The sequence below is a fragment of the Polypterus senegalus genome, chromosome 15 (assembly GCF_016835505.1).
Source record: "Polypterus senegalus isolate Bchr_013 chromosome 15, ASM1683550v1, whole genome shotgun sequence".
Lineage (NCBI taxonomy): Eukaryota > Metazoa > Chordata > Cladistia > Polypteriformes > Polypteridae > Polypterus > Polypterus senegalus.
In genome coordinates this window covers 69606876-69627345 of record NC_053168.1, presented here as the reverse complement: position 1 = coordinate 69627345, position 20470 = coordinate 69606876, and the positions used below count along the sequence as shown (strand labels likewise).

Below are 20470 nucleotides of genomic sequence, written 5' to 3'. Positions count from 1 at the left end.
TAAAGGATTTCTTTTCCTGAATATGACCGTGATTTTAAGGACTATGTGTGAAGTGTTACCACAGGGGATGTTTTTAAAGCCTTACTGTTTTCCAAATGTGTTAGGAAACTGTCACATAGGAACAGTAAGAGTGTCACGTTAAATAAATAAAGAAATTAAACTTATTTTAATCACCCTCTGCAAACAAAGCTACAATCACCTTGTCTCTTTTGTCTGTAGAGGCTAAACAGTGTAGCGCACACTCCTCTGTCTGCCTCAGTGGTCAGTTAGCACATTAAACCTCACGTGAGACAGGAACTGTTAGTAACTCCACTAAATGACAAAGTAGTGAACTTTCCAGCTTTACAGAAGAAAGAAACCTTTTTGTATTTCAGGACACAAAAGTTTAGTCTTTTAACTTAGACGATTGATGATGGTTGGAACAGTTGTTGTTGCATTGTCCCTAAAAAGAGTCTTACTTTCTCTAAATATGTTTTTGCTATGCATAAGAAGAGGGCTTTTCTCTGCCGTGTTGTTGTTCTCTTCACTCGTGTGAATGTACATCCACAGGACAGCCAGTGCAGAATGAATACTTGAGACAACACCAGATTCTACTGACAGTTAATTAAGCCTGATGAAACACTGCTTGGAATTGACTGACCATTTTGTTTTCAGCTGTCATATTTGCCAATCCAACTACTTGAGTTGTTAAAGAATATAGCAAATCAAATGATTATTTAGGATTACCTCAAAATTAATTTCAGATTTTTTTTAAAAGGCAAATCAGCTTTTTAGATATTTGTAAAAATGTCGAAATTATTTAGGAGGCATTTCCAAATAAAAGAGATATCTGCAAACCAGTTTAAGTAATCTTCATTACCTGGATTTAAAGATGTCTTTAAATTGTAATTTCAAGATAACTTGTCTGGTACCTCATAGTAAGGAGACCATTAAAAATTTGGTACTAATACTGTAAGATGCAATCTTAGAAAGTAATGTTAATGTTAAATTCAGTTAAGTGTTTGCTTGCTTTCAATATAATAGTTTCTTATAGTTACTTAGAATATTGTATAGCCTTTTAACCCCTGTAAGTTAACACAAAATGGAACCTTCTTAGCTATATCTGTAAAACTGAGTGTTCATTAAGCCAGTTAGGAAATGTTCTTATTGTTAGCATAGACTGGTAGATAAGTTTGCAAATAGCATTTGGCATACAGTTTTTTGACCATTTGGATATGAACATTTGAAAGTATAACTATGAGAAATATGAAACAAGATAAGTAAGCCTTAAACAACAACAACAACATTTATTTATAGAGCACATTTTCATACAAACAGTAGCTCAAAGTGCTTTACATAATAAAGAATAGAAAAATAAAAGACACAATAAGAAAACAAAATAAATCAACATTAATTAACATTGAATAAGAGTAAGGTCCAATGGCCAGGGGGGACAGAAAAAAAAAAAAAAAAACTCCAGACAGCTGGAGAACTTTCCATGCAGGTTAAGTAAATCGGTGACATTAATTTGGCCCTAGTGTGTGTTTGGTATGTGGGGTTGTGTGTTGAAATCACCCTGTGATGGACTGGTGGCCTGTCAACAGTTTGCACCCTATGCTTGCTGGGATAGATTCCAGATCCAACTTCCCCCCACAACTCTGGTTTGGATTAAGCAATTTAGAAAATGAGGTGACAAGATATCTGTATGGCCTCTTTACACCCAGATGTGTTTTTGGTGATCTGATCATGATCTGATAACAACTTACCATATTCAAATGTAGGTATAAATAAACTTGTCAGATTGTAATCAGATCACATTTAACACCAATGTAAATGCAAAGACGTACAACAACTACATAAAAAGGTGATTGATTTGAGTTTTGCATGAGGAAGGTAACATCGTATCTGTGTTCGATCAAGATATGGACACTGAAGCACATTTTAGTGTCAGGTGTAAATGTAGTCCGACTGAATTAAATCTGGATATAATGTAGATGAAACACGCATGTTAATGCCAGATGTGAAGGAAACCTAAATGTTAAGTCTGCCTTAGCTGATTTTGCTTAATTCTTTTGAAGCATTTGTTACTCTTTTTGCCTTTTCAAGATCTATCTAAATGATGTACTGGTATTCAGAAACCACAGCCTGTACATTTAAACATATCTTTAAATTATTGCCAATAATTTTAACTGATTGAGAAATATCTGCCTGCACATTTAAAAGATCATGAAAGGGTGAAGGAGATCCCGGCAACAAAGGGAGAGCAAAGAAAGAGTTTTGGACAAGGTGCCAGTCCTTGTCAGGGCCCATTAATGTACACAATTTATTATCACCAGTCAACCTGACAAATATGTCTTTGGGAATATGGAAACAAAAAAAAAAACAATACCATTGACAATATATCTTGGTATGGTTTAAATGTTTCTTTAAACAAAGTATAGTTTCTTCAATGTGTTGTTTAATTTCAGGCCTAACAGCAAATTCCCCATTGTTCCGAAAATGCTAAAATTAGCCTGCATTCTGTCTAAAGTGGGCTGTGTGTGAATGTAACATTCAATTGGAATGGCCCTCAACCAGGGTTGGTTCACGACTTGTAGCTAGTGCTTCCAGGATAAGCCTTTGAGACAATATAATTGGATTAATTGGGTTTGATATTTAAGAAATGTTTCTTAATGTAAATAATTTTCCAACATTGGAAGTGTCTGTCCAAATTTTACAATATAGTTGTGGATATTAGGTTGTAAATGCGTACACTTAATCTGACTATAGTGTCTCATAATCCAGCTAACGTACACATCTGTACATCCTACAGTAGAATATTCTTACATTTCAGGCAAAAGCTTGCATGTTTGTTAGCCATGTATTGCGACTACCTTGCTCTAATTGTAGTACCTGTTTAGACCAATCTTTTCTCCAGGCAGACCCTGGGCTTCAGGTGTTATGCATGTTATTTTAACTTAGACCTCTCTGTTTAAAAGAATAGAAAAGCAATTACTTTTGCAGAACCTTTCCTTGTAGGCACTGCATTCGCTCTTCATACAGTTACTGTATCTATTGACAACATATACAAAGGGCTGTGTCACTTGTAGGAAAATGTAACACCTTTCATAATGTGCAAAACATGCATTTTCAACAATAATGAATAGCTGTCATTGCATTTTCTGTCGCCGTTCACGTCTCCCTTTTTTCTAACAGCAATTTATTCTGCATTTATTCTATAATGAATAATGAGAACTTATTATAATAGACTGTGATGCACCTTTTAACTGTCTTATAGGAAAAGTGAAGTCATTGATTATATTCTAGTGATAAAAATTAATGGAGCATTAATTGTAAAATGAAACTTGCCTAGGAAAATAGATAAAGTGTAGCTTAAGGCAAAGAAGATGTTGCAGAGGCACAATTTTATCATAAGATGAATCATCAGAAGCGCAGCAGACTTATTTTTTTTTGCTTACTTTGCTATATCATGTTGTGAAAGGTGATTGTCCTTTTTTATCTAGAGTGAATACCAACTAGAACTCACAACAGGGTATGGAAAACAATGCCTGATATGCCAGGTAAAAGCATATAGTGTGGCGCTCCTCTATTCTCTCAGGGCACATCAAGAATGAATGATTTTTTTCCACCCAGTTTGGTGCATCTTTTTAATAAACAAAAGAGCAGCAGTATTTTATATAAACGTGTACTTTTATTCTTAAGTAATCCAAATCGTATTGTGCAGTTGCAAATCACAGTGCCAGTTTAATACCAGTGGTAGTAAATTAGTAAATTACCAAAAAAGGCACTGTGCTACTCTTATCTTTTTTTTTTTTTGTAATTTAATGTTTTGAATTGTTAAGGCTTTGTGAATTCAGCTTGGCTTACAGTGTCTCGTATTTGAGAGGCACAATAGCTGACATATCCAAAGATTCAGGTTCAGTTCCTTACACAATGAGAGTCTGTCTAGAATGTTTGCTTTCTTTACATCTTTTAGCATGGATGTTCTCCTGGTACTCCTCTTTCCTCCATAGCAGGACTTTAAATTGGCTCAGTGTAGATGGGTGTTCTTGTGCCCTGTCATGGACTGACATCCCCAAGCTTTTTCCCTGTGCCCAATTCTAACCAGTTAGGCTTCATCATATTTTGTTCCTGTAGTGAAAAAAGGAAAGGATGGATTGACAGATGTATCATTTTTTTGACTGTTAGTAATTTGGTTTGTGTTTATCTTCAAAGTATATATCAAAAGGTACTTGCTTATTACTATATAAATAACTTTTTCCAAGGGCAGGATTTCTAGGAAATTTTAAATGGCACATGAGCTCATGAGAATAAATATACAATGACTGAACAAATTGCTATGAATGCTGTACTAGTACTGCGTAGAGCCACCCTTTGCTCTCAAAACCGGTCCTATTCAAAGGAGTGACATAACGAAGGAGTGAAAGCTCAGATATAAATTTCAAAGGAGTAACAACCATCCAATCAACCATCCAAGTGGTAGGTGAGGCGACTACGATTTTTTTGGCGAGCATACTTTCAGGTGTATGTGGTAGGTGAGGTGACAATGATTTTTTTGGCGAGCGTACTTTCAGTTGTGTGTGGTAGCTGACTCGTTATGTCACTCCAATAAAATGTCACTCCTTTAATACAGTATTTATGTCACTCCTGTGTTATGTCACTCCTATGAAGTGTCACTCCTTCAATACAGACCACTCAAAACAGCCTTGATTCTTTGCGACATGGATTACACAGATTGTTAAGATTCTGGTCCATGATGATATGATTGCATCACACCATTTCCTTCAACATCTGCAGTAAGATGCTGCAGATGTTCTACCAGACGGTTGTGGCGAGTGCCTCTCTTCCGGTGGTGTGCTGGGGTGGCAGCATAAAGATGAAAGACGCCTCACGCCTGGACAAACTTGTTAAGAAGGCAGGCTCCATTGCAGGATTAAAGTTGGACAGTTTAACATCTGTGGCAGAGCGACGGGCACTAAGCAAACTCCTGTCAATCATGAATAATCCACTGCATCCACTTAACAGGATCATCTTCAGGCAGAGGAGTAGCTTCAGTGACAGACTTTTGTCACTGTCCTGTTCCACTGACAGACTGAGGAGATCGTTCCTCCCCCACACTATGCGACTCTTCAATTCCACCCAGGGGAGTAAATTCGAACATTAATTTTATTTTAATTCTTTTCATTTTTATTACTATTTAATTTAATATTGTTTCTTTGTATCAGTATACTGCTGCTGGATTATGTGAATTTCCCCTTGGGATTAATAAAGTATCTATCTATCTATCTATCTATCTATCTATCTATCTATCTATCTATCTATCTATCTATCTATCTATCTATCTATCTATCTATCATTTCTGCAGATTTGTCAGCTGCATGTTTTTGTTGTGAATCTCATGTTGTTACACACACCAAAAATGCTCTATTGGGATCATATCCGGTGTCTAGGAAAGCTGCTGAGGAACACTGAAGTCATTGCCATGTTAATGAAACCTGTTTGAGATGACTTTTGCCTTTTTACATGGTGTATTATCATGATAGAAGTAGCCATTAGAAAATGGGTAAATTGTGGCCAAGAAGGGATGCTGTGAGGGTTGAATAAGGCAAAGGAAACCAGAAGAAAAGTTGTGGTGCCAACTGGGCCACACTGTCTACTGCTAGAGTGCAAAAAATAAATAAAAAATAACAAATGCCTTCACAGCATCGGTGGCTTCTCCAATATATCTGCTCTCCCAAACGGGTCTGTGTTGGTGAGTTCTATAATGCAGGACTGTGACCCTCAGACTGAGATGGCATGTTACCGGAGCAATCTAATATATACCATCCCAACCAAAACAGGCGATGGTCTCAATGCTCTCAATGGATGGCTTCTTCAGCTGCAGAGGAGAAAGATGCCAAAGTTAGCGGTGGCACCCCTTTTTGCCCTGGTGGGCATACCTTATCTGAGCCTGGAAGATGATCCTCAGAATCTAATTCTTGACAATGCACACAGATAGCAACAATACTCAAATAGGCTTTGGAATTGAAGTGATGATTGATTTGTGTTAACAGGGCTAAAGTATGCCAAGAAAACATTCCCAACACTGTTACACCAACACCAGCAGCCTGGAGTGTTGACACAAGGCAGGTTGGGAGCATGGATTCATGCCAAATTGTGACACTACCATCTGTGTGCCTTACCAGAAGCTGAGATTCATCAGAACACGCTGTTATTTTTTAGTTTTCATCTGTCCAGTTTCGGTGAGTCCGTGCACATTGCAGCTTCAACTTTCTGTTCTTGGCTGATATGAGTAAAATTGTGGTCTTATGCTGTTGTAAGTCAAAATCACCAAGATCAACTTTCTCCCCATTCTGGTGTTTGATGTGAACATTAATTGAAGCTCTTGATATCTATTTGCATGATTTTATGCATTGAGCTGCTGCCAAATATTTAGCTAATTAGATCATTTCATGCTTAAACAGGTATACAGGTGTTCCTAATAAATTGCTCAGTGAGTGTATGCATCAGCTAAACATTAAAAAAAAACACTAAAAGTCCAACAACGTATCTGTTACCTCTTGGGCATGAATGCAAATAAAGACAATAGCAAACAAAAGTGGCAAAAAGAAAAGTATATTCAGACAAAAAACTCCTCATTCAAATTCTTGAAAGCAACAAACATATACTCAAAGACGAAATGCAAATAATACAAATTTAACAGTAAGCAGTGATATAAAATGAATGTTTGCAGGCTCTTTCACATTCTTTACACATACATGAAAATTAAACAGAAGTGACAAGCCAATGCTGTATTAGGCAAAAAGATAAAAACAAATGTTACGAACAGGTGATGATGTCAAATAAAAAATAACAAAGCCAGCTTTCCTTAATTAAAGAAAAATCTATAAGTAGGTCTTCAACTTCCCCTGTGAAATTCTCCTCCTTCTCCTCATCTGGGCTTGCTTGGAATTAACATCCACAATAAATAAAATAGCTTCATAAAGATGACATGAGTGAAACAATACTCGCAGCACTGTGTTTTTGTACTCCATCCTTCCAAATGCTTCACTGTGTGTGTGAGATTTTATACTGATGTCAAACTACATTCAAGTGCAAGGTCTCTCTTTGTGCAAAAAGGTCATTAGCAATTCCATTAAATTGACTCCACCTAGGAGGTAAAGTGATTATAAATCTAAATTATAAGGTATTGCAAAATAATTACCAAGACAGAAAATATCAACAGTTATTATGTAGCACTGCTTCAAGCTGTTGTAGCTCTGACTGGGTTCACCCTTTGAATCTGCTGTGGCTCACCCCGTGTTTGAGATTATAACCTTGCCCTACATTGCTGTGTAATAGTCCATATTTATGTGTTTTATTGTTGTATTTTAATTATTTTTCATATTTTTATGCATTTTTCATAATTATGTATTGTCTTTATTAACTGCCCCTCCATGCATAGTGTTTTGCGGGCAGAGCCTCAGGAGGCGGGACCACCTTGACATCACTCCTTTTGAGTCCTCTCTCTGTCTACCACCTGCTTTCCCATTCAAAAGGCTAAGGTGTTTCTAAATTTATCCCCAGAAACTTCCTCTGCCATCTTAGGAGGTACCCCCTTTGCAATGTAATATAACAGACCTGAATGAAAAAGAAGTAGAAATTATGGAGTGTTTTTTTTTTTTTACCTTAAATATATGAAACCTCCAATGTTGTCCAAACAAATAAAGAATACACAAGCACACATACACCATTTAGAAATTGAAAAGCTTCTAATTTTTTTCTACCACTTATTCCTATTCAAGATTATATCTTTTTTTTTTTAAACAGGCAGAGAAATATGTTTGCCTATCTGGCTTCTGAAAAGGCCCAGATTAACACAGATTAAGCATTCTACATGCTGACTGAATGAATCCTTCTGATTACTTGATGTATTGACTGATGGCACTTTAGCCTTCCTTTTCTTCAGTTTGTTACATTAAGGCACATCTTAAAACCTTGTGACACAAATGTATTCAGTGTGGTGGTGTAACTGTGATGTATTGGAGGAGCATTAATTCCAATGAATTACTTACCTTAAGTCTATTAAAGAATATTTTATGGCAGCTGATGCTGTGAACACCTTTCAAAGCAGGTTTTGGACGAGAAGGACATCTGGAGGAAGGACATTTTAAATGTTGTCTTATTTTTTTTTCTTTTTGCAACATAATCTGACAAAATTGTTTCTTGTTCTTGACGCAGAATGATATTCTGTGCTTTGTAATCCTCATATGACAGAAGATGAAGTTTATTAAGATGGCACTCTGTTTTATATGGAATGTATATTATTAAGGTATGTAAGATTACTGTTAGATTACTAGAATGCCATCATAGAAGTTATTTTCATTTGAAGCAGAACAAAAACAGATTTAAAATATCTTGTTAATATTGTTCTTCTTCCAAAACAGTACAGGGTGATCCAGATCTAATTATGCAGATCCAGATCGTCTGGATGACTTTGATTTATGTGGGGACAATTCCAGTTCGGCGTGAAGACGATTCTTCATGTCGTCAGTTCGCACACTTCTCGATGGTCTGGGATTTTTCGGGTGATTTTCTATGTAAAAAAACGTAATAAGTTATAGCATAATGAAAATTGCATGATTAGATCTGAACCACCCTATAGGCAGGATTTAAATATTACTTGTTGCTTGTTGCTTTATTTGAAAATCACTTTGTGATGATGTTCCCCATAAAATACACTAAAAACTTCTGCGTGAATAATTATGACAAAAACATTTTTTAAATTTTGACATTGACATATAGGGACATTAATTTTGTGTTTTCTAAGTTTGATATTCTGATATGTTTGTAGGATGCTATTTTACTTTAGTTTTGATTTTTTAATACATTCACAATAAATTATTAATAGTGAAAGTATGGTGTTGATTAAACTTGCAACTCTTCTGACAAAATGTTACTATTAGCAATAATATATTTGTTTGTTATTTTCAGCCTTGGCAATTTTTAGCAACATTCACTTTCCAAAGGTTTATGACCTCATTAAGGCTTGCATAAAAATGAAATAATTTTTCAAGCCCAATTATTTTAATATGAGCTTATGGACACTGAAGCTTAAATTGGCAGCTCCAGCCACATGGCAGGAACTAACACTGGATGAACTGATAGTCCAATGGAGGGGGCATTCACTCATATTTTACAAAATGTGGGTATAATTTGCTTGGAGGAAATTAGAGAACTGTGGGAAATCTCACACAGACATAGGGAAAATGTTCAAATTCCTTATTGACAGTGACTAGGACAAAATCTGAATGCAGCATTAACCAGTGTGTCACCTTTGCAGCCAACATTATGTTTTATTAAAATAATTCTGCTTAGATTTCACAGTACATTAGTTATAAAAATTGGTTCAAAGTACATCAGCACTTTTCTGATTTTATACAGTATATACTATATAGTAGACTGAAATTCACTAAAAAATACATGTGTATTTCCAAACCTCATTTATTTAAAGTATGCAGTAATAGTATTGTATAATAGGTATTGGGAGAAGTACTGGTTTAAAAAATGTAAAGGGACAGAAAAAAAATCAGAATTACTTTTAAAAAATGACATTAAACAGGAATAAATGGCAATTCTCTGAGTGAAATATTAAGAAAAATCTGGGAAACATCTCTTTTGCTGCAATTTTGGAAATAATTTGAATTTTACCTCACCTGAAATGTGAATTCTAGATCTTATAATAAGTTGAAATTTTACATTCCTCTACTTTTGATCCTGTCATTCTATGTGTGAATCAACTTTAACACAAACACGGTTTCTTCTGTTCTAAACCCTGCACCCATTTTGATCAGAATTGCATCCGTGGAAATTAAAAAAGTAAAATTTAAATAATTATCCCAAAAATAATACTTTTTATATGTTTCTTGACCCAAATACTTTCTAGTGGTGATCAAGAAATATTTTTACTCTCATACTGTATGTTCACATGATGTTTTGATAATGTAGCTGGATAACTGCCATATGAATTATGAGACATGAGTAACATAAGACTTTTCTTTTTTTATGGATTACAACAGCACTGGTCACTTTTGACTTCCATTATGTCATAAGCCTCTTTCTTTCCATTTTCCTCAGCCACTGTTACGAAGTACATGTAGTAAGTAACATGCAATAAAAGTATTTCATTTTTGTGTAGAGTATTCCTTTTTTTATTATTATTATATTTTTATTAATTTTATTGCAATCCATACAAATCAATCAAGTTTTTACAGAAAGAAAAAATTGAGTTAAGGACACATCGATCCCCACCTCTGAGAGAGAGAGCAAGGCAAATGGCGTGAAATTTAAGGCTTGTAAACATACCTAAATTAATAAATTCTCTGTGCTTTATGAGCTTATTTTAAAATATTACTGATTAGATCCTGCCATGTTTTGAAAAAAGTCTGTACAGATCCTCTAACTGAGTATTTGATTTTTCCAATTTTAAATAATATAACACATCAGTTTCCCACTGACTTAAAAGAGGAGAGTTTGGGTTCTTCCAGTTTATCAGAATAAGTCTGCGTGCCAAGAGTGTAGTGAATGCAATCACAATTTGTTTGTCTTTCTCCACTTTAAGCCCCTCTGGAAGAACCCCAAACACAGCTGTTAATGGGCTAGGAGGGATTGTGAGTCCAAGGCTGTCTGAGAGGTAATTAAAAATTATGGTCCAGAATAATGATAATTTGGTGCAGGCCCAGAACATGTGACCCAGTGAGGCTGGGACTTGATTGCAGCGTTTTCAGGTAGAGTATTCCTTTAAAGCCACCCATTAAGAAGAATGCTTTGTTAAATTGTGTTTTATTGAAAAACAGGCCTGTCCTTAAAACATGAGGAAGTCAGCCCTAGATGGGGCATCATTAAGCTAAAATATGCACAGCTATTCCAAAATTAGAGCCTTGTTTAATGACATAACCAGGCCATATAGCTACAGTTAAGCAGGTTCCTTCAGATTGCTGGACATGGTCATACTTTCTAGCTCTAGTAATGGTTCTTATAAACAGAATTCTGAATAATAGTTGGATGGGACACCATCTGGGAAAGCTGGAGTTGTTGCAGGAAGAGGTGTTAGTGAGGCCAGCAGGGGGTGCTTACCCTTTGAGGTGTAAAACTGAGCTCCTGACTCTTATTGGTCATAAAAGACTCCTGGGCATCCTTCATAAAGAGCAGGGTATGTCCTGGCTACATTGCCCTGCATGGCCTAGTTATTCTAGTCGTTCCCCTAATCATTCCCTGTCTCTAACTGGCTATTTCTTCCTCTTTGTCTCTGTCACCACTTCACCACTTAATAGCTCATGTTTGGGGTGTACTGACACAAAGATGGCTGCTGTCGCATTATCTAGGTGGATGCTGCACATTAGTGGAGGCTGAAATGGCACCCCACTCACTGAAGCGCTTGGGGTAGTGAAAAATACACTATATTAATGTAAGGAATTGTTATTTTTATAGTCTGTGAATAACAAATTGTAGTCAAACTGAAAATCTTTTGATTATTTTAAAGTTTCACTTAGAGTGTAATATAAAATGAAAGAACTTTAATTTGCTAAGCACTCTTCTTATGTTTTATTCATAAAGATAAACAAAACAGAGAAAAAGAATCTGAAACAGTAACAGACTTAACATTTTTTAAGTTCAACACACATTTAAACACAAAGTACTTTTTATTCAGTGTTGACTTAGGTTTTTTGCTGTATTGCTCAATACACACGTGTGAATAAGTGTAAACCTTGCTGTGACTGTTTTCATGCACCTAACTTAAATGACTGTTAAATATGAAGCTTAAAACAGGGATTACATCTCAATAATATATAGTAACACCATAAATCCAAACAGTAAAAACTTTATTCTAAATTAATATACGCAATCCTGTGATTAAAATAAAAAGATCTCCTGAATTATACATTTGGCATATTTAATGCAAAAAAGTCAAACTGTATTTTCACTGTCCAGAGTCTTCAAAAGAGGTCACTTTCTAGAATATATTAAATATGTACTGACTGAGAGGCAGACGTTTCAAACACGTTGCTCAAGACTGCCCCTCACAGGGGCACACCACTGACTGCCTCTGCCTTACTAAGATTCTTAAAATTAAAAGAAGTCAAGGAAGGCTACAAGTTCAGCTCTGAACAGCCACAGTGGGTGCACATTTTATAGTAATGAATCTACTAATCATAGTGGAAAAGAAAGGCACTGAATAATAGCTCGTTTTCAAATGTTTACAAGCATCCCACAAAGAAGCTATCTAAATCCAGCACATAAAGGAAATTTCACAAACTCCAAAAGTAAATATTTTTCTAGACACAAAATTACATTACATGCATTTGAAATGTAATGGAAAAATGAAAGCACTTGATTATGGCAATTACTTTTAGTTTGCTATAAGCATTTTAAGATGCTGAATGAGTCATTACAGGTCCTGTAATCTGTTGAAGGCCAGCCTTTATTTACAGACTGATTCTTTCATGGAATGTATTGTAAGCCCTTGCTGGAACTTTTTTTGTTTTATTTCTTGGGATTTGAAACTAGGTTACATGACATTTCTTATTTAAGATACTCCCCTTAGCCATTTATTTTACCACTAGCAAAATACCCGCGCTTCGCAGCGGCGAAGTACTGCATTAAAATTTTTACTAAGAAGAAAATTAAACCTTTTTAAACTGAGGGAAAATATGCCAATAATTATTTGTTAAGGATCTCTTTGTATACCACATTGTTAGTTCAGCCCTCCGTTTGTAATATGACCAAGCTGTGCTAAGCTTACTCTTGAGCATGCAACGTACAGTTGGCCATGTGAACAGTAATCTTGTTTCAAATCTCACAGCTTGGATTGCTGCTGTCATAATTGGTTTGAGTTTCATGGTTTGTTTCAATTACGACAGTATTTGCAGGACTTGTGTTAAAGTGACATTCGGCATCTGTCAAGCATTGTAAGCATACAACCGGTTTCATCGATAACTTCACATCCAGCTTTTGAGAGTTTAAACATTCATAAACATCAAAGTGTCCACTACTGAAATCTTCACCTGTGAATCTAAGATGTTTAAGAGGCATTGGCGGTTGTCGAAAGGTGTAAAATATTTGGCCATTTCGGTACACTTGAAAGCGACAACCGAACAATTCAGCGGCAGCCATCAACTCACATGCAGAACCATAGGTGAAGGGCTTAAGCATTTCACTCTTATAGTGCTCCTGTGTAGTATAATTATCTCCTGTACCGTCATCAGTCCATACCTTGAACCTGTCCCAGTCATTCAATACATAAGACACAATGTTCCTCCGGATATCAAGAGTGAGTCTGATATGGCCGTGCAATATGTAACAAAGAGAATGGAAAAGGTAGGTGCCATCTCTGGGCATGAAAACCACTTGGTAAGTGACAGTTCTTTGATCAATGGTGATCACCTTGATAGACATGGTAATGGGGGTACGGTTAGAATGATAAAGGAAATGGGTACCTGAACAATGTAAAGTAAGTCTAAAATACCTAAACAATAACTATAAACGAACAATAAAACAGCGGAGAAGCCGTGGATTAAATAAAAAGGCTGTAGTTATCAGTAGGGAGACGTGAATCCCGTGGCGAAGCAAGGAAGGGAATGTAGAGACCGGAGCGACGGACGGCCTTATATAGGCAGGCAGCCAACAACGTGGGAGGCATTGGGATGGGGGACCCAACTCCGCCTCACACGGTGACCGAGCTGCAGGCTATGGATGTATTTATGTATGTAAGTAAGATTCAGTTAGCGTTGGGAACCCGTATACCAAATTTCTTGAAGATGGGCCCATAAGTAACAAAGACTGTTGAAAAGTTCAATATGGCATCATACCACCGAAATAAGTACGTACATTGGTTTCGGTTAGCGCAGGGAAGCCGCCTACCAAATTTCGTGAAGATGGGGCCATAAATAAGAAAGTTCAACATGGCAGACATTGTCGACCGTTATGACCATTACGTGTAGAATTTCGAAATGAAACCTGCTCAACTTTTGTAAGTAAGCTGTAAGGAATGAGCCTGCCAAATTTCAGCCTTCTACCTACACGGGAAGTTGGAGAATTAGTGACATTGGAAAGTTCAATATGGCGGATGACAGTGGCGTCATACCACCGAAATAAGTATGTACATTGGTTTCGGTTAGCTCAGGGAAGCCGCCTACCAAATTTCGTGAAGATGGGGCCATAAATAAGAAAGTTCAACATGGCGGACGTTGTCGACCGTTATGACCGTTACGCTTAGAATTTCGAAATGAAACCTGCTTAACTTTTGTAAGTAAGCTGTAAGGAATGAGCCTGCTAAATTTCAGCCTTCTACCTACACAGGAAGTTGGAAAATTAGTGACGTTGGAAAGTTCAATATGGCAGCCGACAGTGGCGTCATACCATCGAGATAAGTACGTACATTGGTTTCGGTTAGCGCAGAGAAGCCGCCTACCAAATTTCGTGAAGATGGGGCTATAAATAAGAAAGTTCAACATGGCGGACGTTGTCGACCATTATCGATCGTTATGACCGTTACATGTAAAATTTTGAAATGAAACCTGCTTAACTTTTGTAAGTAAGCTGTAAGGAATAAGCCTGCCAAATTTCAGCTTTCTACCTTCACGGGAAGTTGGAGAATTAGTGATGAGTGAGTGAGTCAGTCAGTGAGTGAGTGAATGAGTGAGTCAGTAAGGGCTTTGCCTTTTATTAGTGTAGATAAACAGCTTAATTCTGTTAACTGGGTTTCCATGCCCTTATTTGTTTAAATATTACAATTTTTCATGAAGCAGATGATATTAACCATACCGACATGTCTAAAGAGTAACTATTTCTGCATTTTGAAATCTGCTTGCCTATTTGAAAATAATTTATTCATAAAAAAATGGCAATTTTCACTTTTATGTTTAAAATACACACTTTTGAATTCTCAAGAAATGGACATGTAAATGTGTTTATTTTCAAAAAAACAATAGCATTGCCAGGCAAACATAACCCAGAAATAAAATTTAGCAATGGGCTCCTATACGTACACAAAATAACTTTAATCTACGAGTGATGTGTTGGTGCAATGGAGTCCCATCATTTGTACCTGAAAGCAGTAGAGCTGTCAATCTGCTCATTACATGAACATGTAGGTCACTTTTCTGCTTAAGAAACTACTTGACTAAGAAGTCTCGTGGATAGGAAAGAGTTTGCCGGTGGTCAACTGATGCATCATAAAACATACCTTGTCTGTAAAGTACAGTAGACAGTTTTGATATTCCTAAAATTGCTATTTAAGATAATCATCTGCAAGCCTAATTCAACCATGTGCTCTTTTTCAATAGATTAAGAGTACTTGAAATTAGGTTATCAGTTTCAGAAGTACTGCATGCTTAGTTAAGGACATGGATGAATGATAACAGCCCAATTTTCACAGGCAAAGCACAAAAAAATGTTGATTTTTACTGTACTCTGAATTGCCATCTTGAAAATTTGCATCTGCTCAGGAGTTAGACCAGTTGCCGTACTGTCACACTTGCAGAGTCAAAGAAAAAAAAAAACCTTTATTATGAGAAACAATGAATATTTTGCTGGTCCATAACATGTGGTAATATTGTGCACAAGGGGTTCTTTTCTCTTGGCACACCACCCACAGTACCACCATTTCTTTGTTTTGAATTGTTAAATACTTATCTTGTATTTGGTAAAACTAAAGGTTGATATTTATTTAGCCACTTCCCTTTTTCTTTTAATAAGATATTATAGATAATTTTTGCATGGCAGTTTGTTTTTTCATTTTTCTTATGTACATCTACTGTTTTTTAGTAATTTTTAAATATATAAGCAATAGTCTACTTTGAGCTTGAATTTCATTTGTGGAAGAGAGGGGGATTTCCCTCAAAGACAAGAACAAATATAGGAGGAACATTTGTTCATTTTGGTGATTTGATTCTTGTGGGTTACTGGATTTATTTACCCATGTGCACATGCTACATTTATTCGCTTACAGTTTGTATCAATAAACACAGCTTAAAACCAATACTAGAAAATATTAACATTAATATAAATATAAACATTAACATGTGTTTGCCTTTGAAATAAGTGAAAACCGAGATAATTCAGGACATTTGCATTTGCACATACTTTTTTTTTATCTTTCTATATAATATGCTACTGTGGCTGTTTGTTTGTCTGTCCAGGACTTTAAATCACCTGTAGCTTGCAAACCTTTTGAACTACTGACCTGAAATTTGGTACACGTATACTACGTGACTTCTACTGTCCACTTTCGAGGTGATGATTTTTATTACTCTTTTTATTTTATTTTATTTTAGAATCAACTCTCGGCAGCGCGCAGCAGTGCGGCCGTGCGGCGCATGCATACGGGCACCTTTCTCATCCCTACCATCTTTGCCATCACTTCCCCTACCTCTTCATATCTTAAAATATTTTGGGGCAGATTGACTTAAGTGAAAAATTAAAGAAAACGTACTTAGTAATTGCAACACAAAAACTAACTTAATCAGTTTTAAGACGAAAAGATGCTGACGAAAGAAGAGAAGCAGCGGGCCGCTAGGGTGGAGTAAAGAAGAGCTGCTCAGGAAGCAGCAAGTGCATCAACCTCTGAGCAAACAAATGTTAAACATACAAGGAAAGAGGATGAAAACTAGGAATGCTTAAGTCAAGTGTATTCACTGCACGTTATCATGCAGTACGCCGTTACTGGTATATATATATAACAGCAGACTTTTTAAATCAAGTGTTTCAGAAAACCACTTTGTTAGGTTTGTCACTTTTGCAGCGGAACTTTTAATAATACATTATAATAATGGTTTCCAAATTCAGCGATATGAGTCCCTGTGACTGTGGGCTTTTATCCAACCATTTTCACAGTCATTGTATTGTTCCCACTTTTAGTTGATTTTTTTCTTTGGTTTGTCTTCTATTTATACTTTTATTCTAAGAAATCCTGAATTTTGTGTGTTAAAACTTTTTCGGATGACCATTAACGTGCTGCCAGATGGAGCCAAAGCTGTATGAAGAGTTACAGGTGTGATCCGTTCAGTGGCAATCTCTGTCCTTTTTTCCTTTTGTTGAGTGTTAAGTGTGCGCGGCCTTATGCACAGTCATTTCCCTTGCATTGATCCCTTCTGGATTCTGCTCCCATATTCTTAAGCAGAATAAGCATATCTAGAAAATATGCTGGTTGGCTAGGTTGGGTTGTGGGCACTTGAAATATTATTTTTTTCTGTCAAGATACATGGGCCTTACTCAGTGATATCTGCAACATTTTACTTAATAGCCATGTATGTAAATTTATTTTTATTTATTTTCTTAATATATCTCCATTTTTCTAATATCTTTTGTCAGTCTGTCCTTATAGAATTTATCGATACAACTTCAAACTTTATAATAAAACAAAGTAGACACCAGTCTTCCAAAATGCTGCATTTCAAAAGCGCGATAGACATATGCGCCCCGACAAAACCGCGACGGAAAAATGAGCGCCGACAAACCTGCTAAGTGGTTTTTGACAAACGCATGCTGACAAAATCGCCACGACAAAATCGTGAGAGAGGCCAAGAGAGTGGGACGCCCTACATATGCAGGGCGTGATCTTAAGGACTGTCTGCGTGCCGTGCTGATGGCATGCCGCGTCTCATAATATTGACTTCTAAAATAAACATTATTATACAGGTATATGCTTTAAACTAGTAATTCATATTTAATGAAACTTTCACGAATTTGTCGGGCCGATTTTGTCGGCACACTTTTGTTGGCGCGATTTTGACGGCGCGTTTTAATCGGCACTATTTTGTCGGCGCACATATGTCTATTGTGCAAATGTCGGATCACAGAAATTAAATGTCAGCTATTCCATTGTTTTCTTCCATGAGAATTTTTATATGAGTGTCTCTCACTATGAATATCAATGTGTGCGCTTCTTTTGCTTATTATTAAGTCTATATCTTCCTTTTTTGGGCCGTTGCACACCTTGTGGAATACCTCCATCAAGCATGTACATGCTGAGCTCCAACACCATCTCCATATGTTCATGGATCTGCACTCTGAAAGTTTAAATGATGTTTCTTCCATTCAGATTGCCCTCACTTTCTCTGATGCTTACTCTTTGATTACTGTGTGATGATAATGCTTGTTGTGCTAAGAGGTTTTGCTTCCTTTTTCTGCTTCCTGATTTACACATGATACTACCTCTTCTACTACTACTACTGCTCCAACCTATCAAAGTCACATCTGATTTCAGCAATTCTAAAAACTTAACAACTAGAGATGAGCAAACATTGCAGAGTTCACTTCGGTGTTAGTTCCCTGCTGAACTGGGAAAGGACTAACTGAACTAGATTTGACTGAATTATAATGGTGTGGTTGTCCTTAAAGTGTCCCTGAGGGCTAGAGAAACATCTGCCAACTATACTGGACTGACTGTGGCAAAAAAGGTGACCTGAGCTGTGTGGCAGCAGTGCCAACCTCTTTTTTGTCTCAGTGATATCAAAAAAGAAAGTGTGTAGTCAGAGACCTGCAATCATAGACTTCATCAAAACAAAGTGGTAATGCCAAAAATGTAGTCAAAAGTCAGAAAATATATGTAGGATTTTTAAAAGCAGATAATTCAAAGTGGTGTGTCATGATTGAAGCTGCTGGCTCGTTCTGTTTTTTGAAGTCATGCTGAAGGCTGTCTAAACTGATGCTTTGCACTTTTTATTCTATCAAAAAAAAAAATAGAAAGGCCTTGTAAAGAGTAATAACTCTCATTATTATTTCATGGAGTCTTCTCTGTTTGGGGCATCAGGCTCCTTCAAGATGTGTTTTATTTTCACTCTCGCCATGCCACATGGCTAATTCTTATGCATGGATAGGGCATGCTCTTCCTTCTCTTATATTGACATGGAACTCGAAAATTAACCTGCACATTTGGCTACAAGAACAGAGTCTGTAATGCAAATGATTATTGATATATTATTAATGTAAAAAGACATTTCATTGCTTAATACAATTTAACACAGTATGTGCAGGTATTTTGAAAACTCCCACTTTCATATGGTTCACAAACACTAAAGAGTTTAACTGAGCATTAGCAGATGCCGTATACAGTGACTGTCTACTTCTTTCATGATTCCTTTAGGTAAAAGCAGGTATGACCTAGTTGACTTGTAAAAATCAATATACTATAATAGTTTTCTTTTAAGGATTACTAGATTGCTAGATTGCAGAGGTATCTTCCCTTCTAAAGAAAAGACATCGATGAAAGTACAAAATAACAAAAAGGGTAAAGCGTGTATATAAAATAGAACCAAGAAAGAGTCCCTGTTACTATATAATTATATTCTGCAGTACATCTGGAAAAGCAGCCTTTCATGCTTTGAAAAACTGTCACAATGCTTTCATTTGGTAATATACAATTGCAAACAACATGACTTTTTCTATAAATTTCAGGTGAGGCAGCAACATACTTATTGCAGCTGTTGGAAATGCCACAGTTATAAGCTGCTTGTTAGAAACTAATGGAAATCCTCACAAGCTTTAAGATAAATCATTCACACCTGGTCCCAGCTTCATTCTTATGCTGCGATAAAACAGATCGCTCACACCTGCTCATGGGGACATTTCTGTGCTGTTCAGCAGATGACAGGTTCAAGAGGAGTAAGAGTGAGGTTGAGCAGTTAACATTTTAGCCAAATATAAATGAGAAGCAACATCAATTCAGTTTAATGATAGAACAGATCTTGTAATCAAACACTAAAACCCTGAAATATGAGAAGCCACTTACTAGAAATGTACAAATGTATCTACATGATTTTATGATGAAATGCTTTTATCATGAATGGTATGATGCCAAAAATGCTTCACAGCCTTATCATTTTCAGATTATACATAAAACTATACAGTGATGTCAAAACAATTTTATCACCTTACTAGTGCAGCAGAGATAAGCCTCACAGCTAAATCAAGCTGCCATTTTTTATCAATAATCGCATTTTTCCTTAGTTTGTGCATCCAGTGTAGTCCTGATGAGCTTAATATATGTAACCTCAGCCATAAAACTTGACCCTTCTCATACTATTTCCTTTGAATCATGAGAATGGCAAACATATACAAGAAAGTGAAATGGACCGTGGAAATTGAGCACAGAATTGCAGTGTATCTGAGTGACTGAGGTAAATGCTTCCAGCTGGAAGATTGTTTGCTTAAAGATGTAAGTGTGTAATTGAAATGTCAGCCTGAATTCAAATGACTCAGTGGTTGTATTAATAAGAGTGAAATTTGATTTTACTCATCAGTTGAACTCCTGCAATGCCACACAGAATTAGTCAGCTCCTAAATGTCAGGAGGTTGTGCGGTGTTTACTGTACCATGCCATCTCTCTGTTCTCCAGTGGTCAAACTTAAAAAAATGTTTTGACATTTTAAACTCTTTTTTTCAAATAATAAATACTTCACTAAATGCATTTCTATTATGTAAGATCTAGATAGATACTGTAGATACTTTATTA

At 36.3% G+C, this 20470-nt stretch overlaps 1 protein-coding gene across 2 annotated transcripts in view; it reads left to right on the top strand.

Moving 5' to 3' along the window:
- LOC120515681 (zinc finger protein 804B) overlaps nt 1–20470 on the top strand; it is a 733607-nt gene that overhangs the window by 361281 nt on the left and 351856 nt on the right. The window lies entirely within an intron of this gene.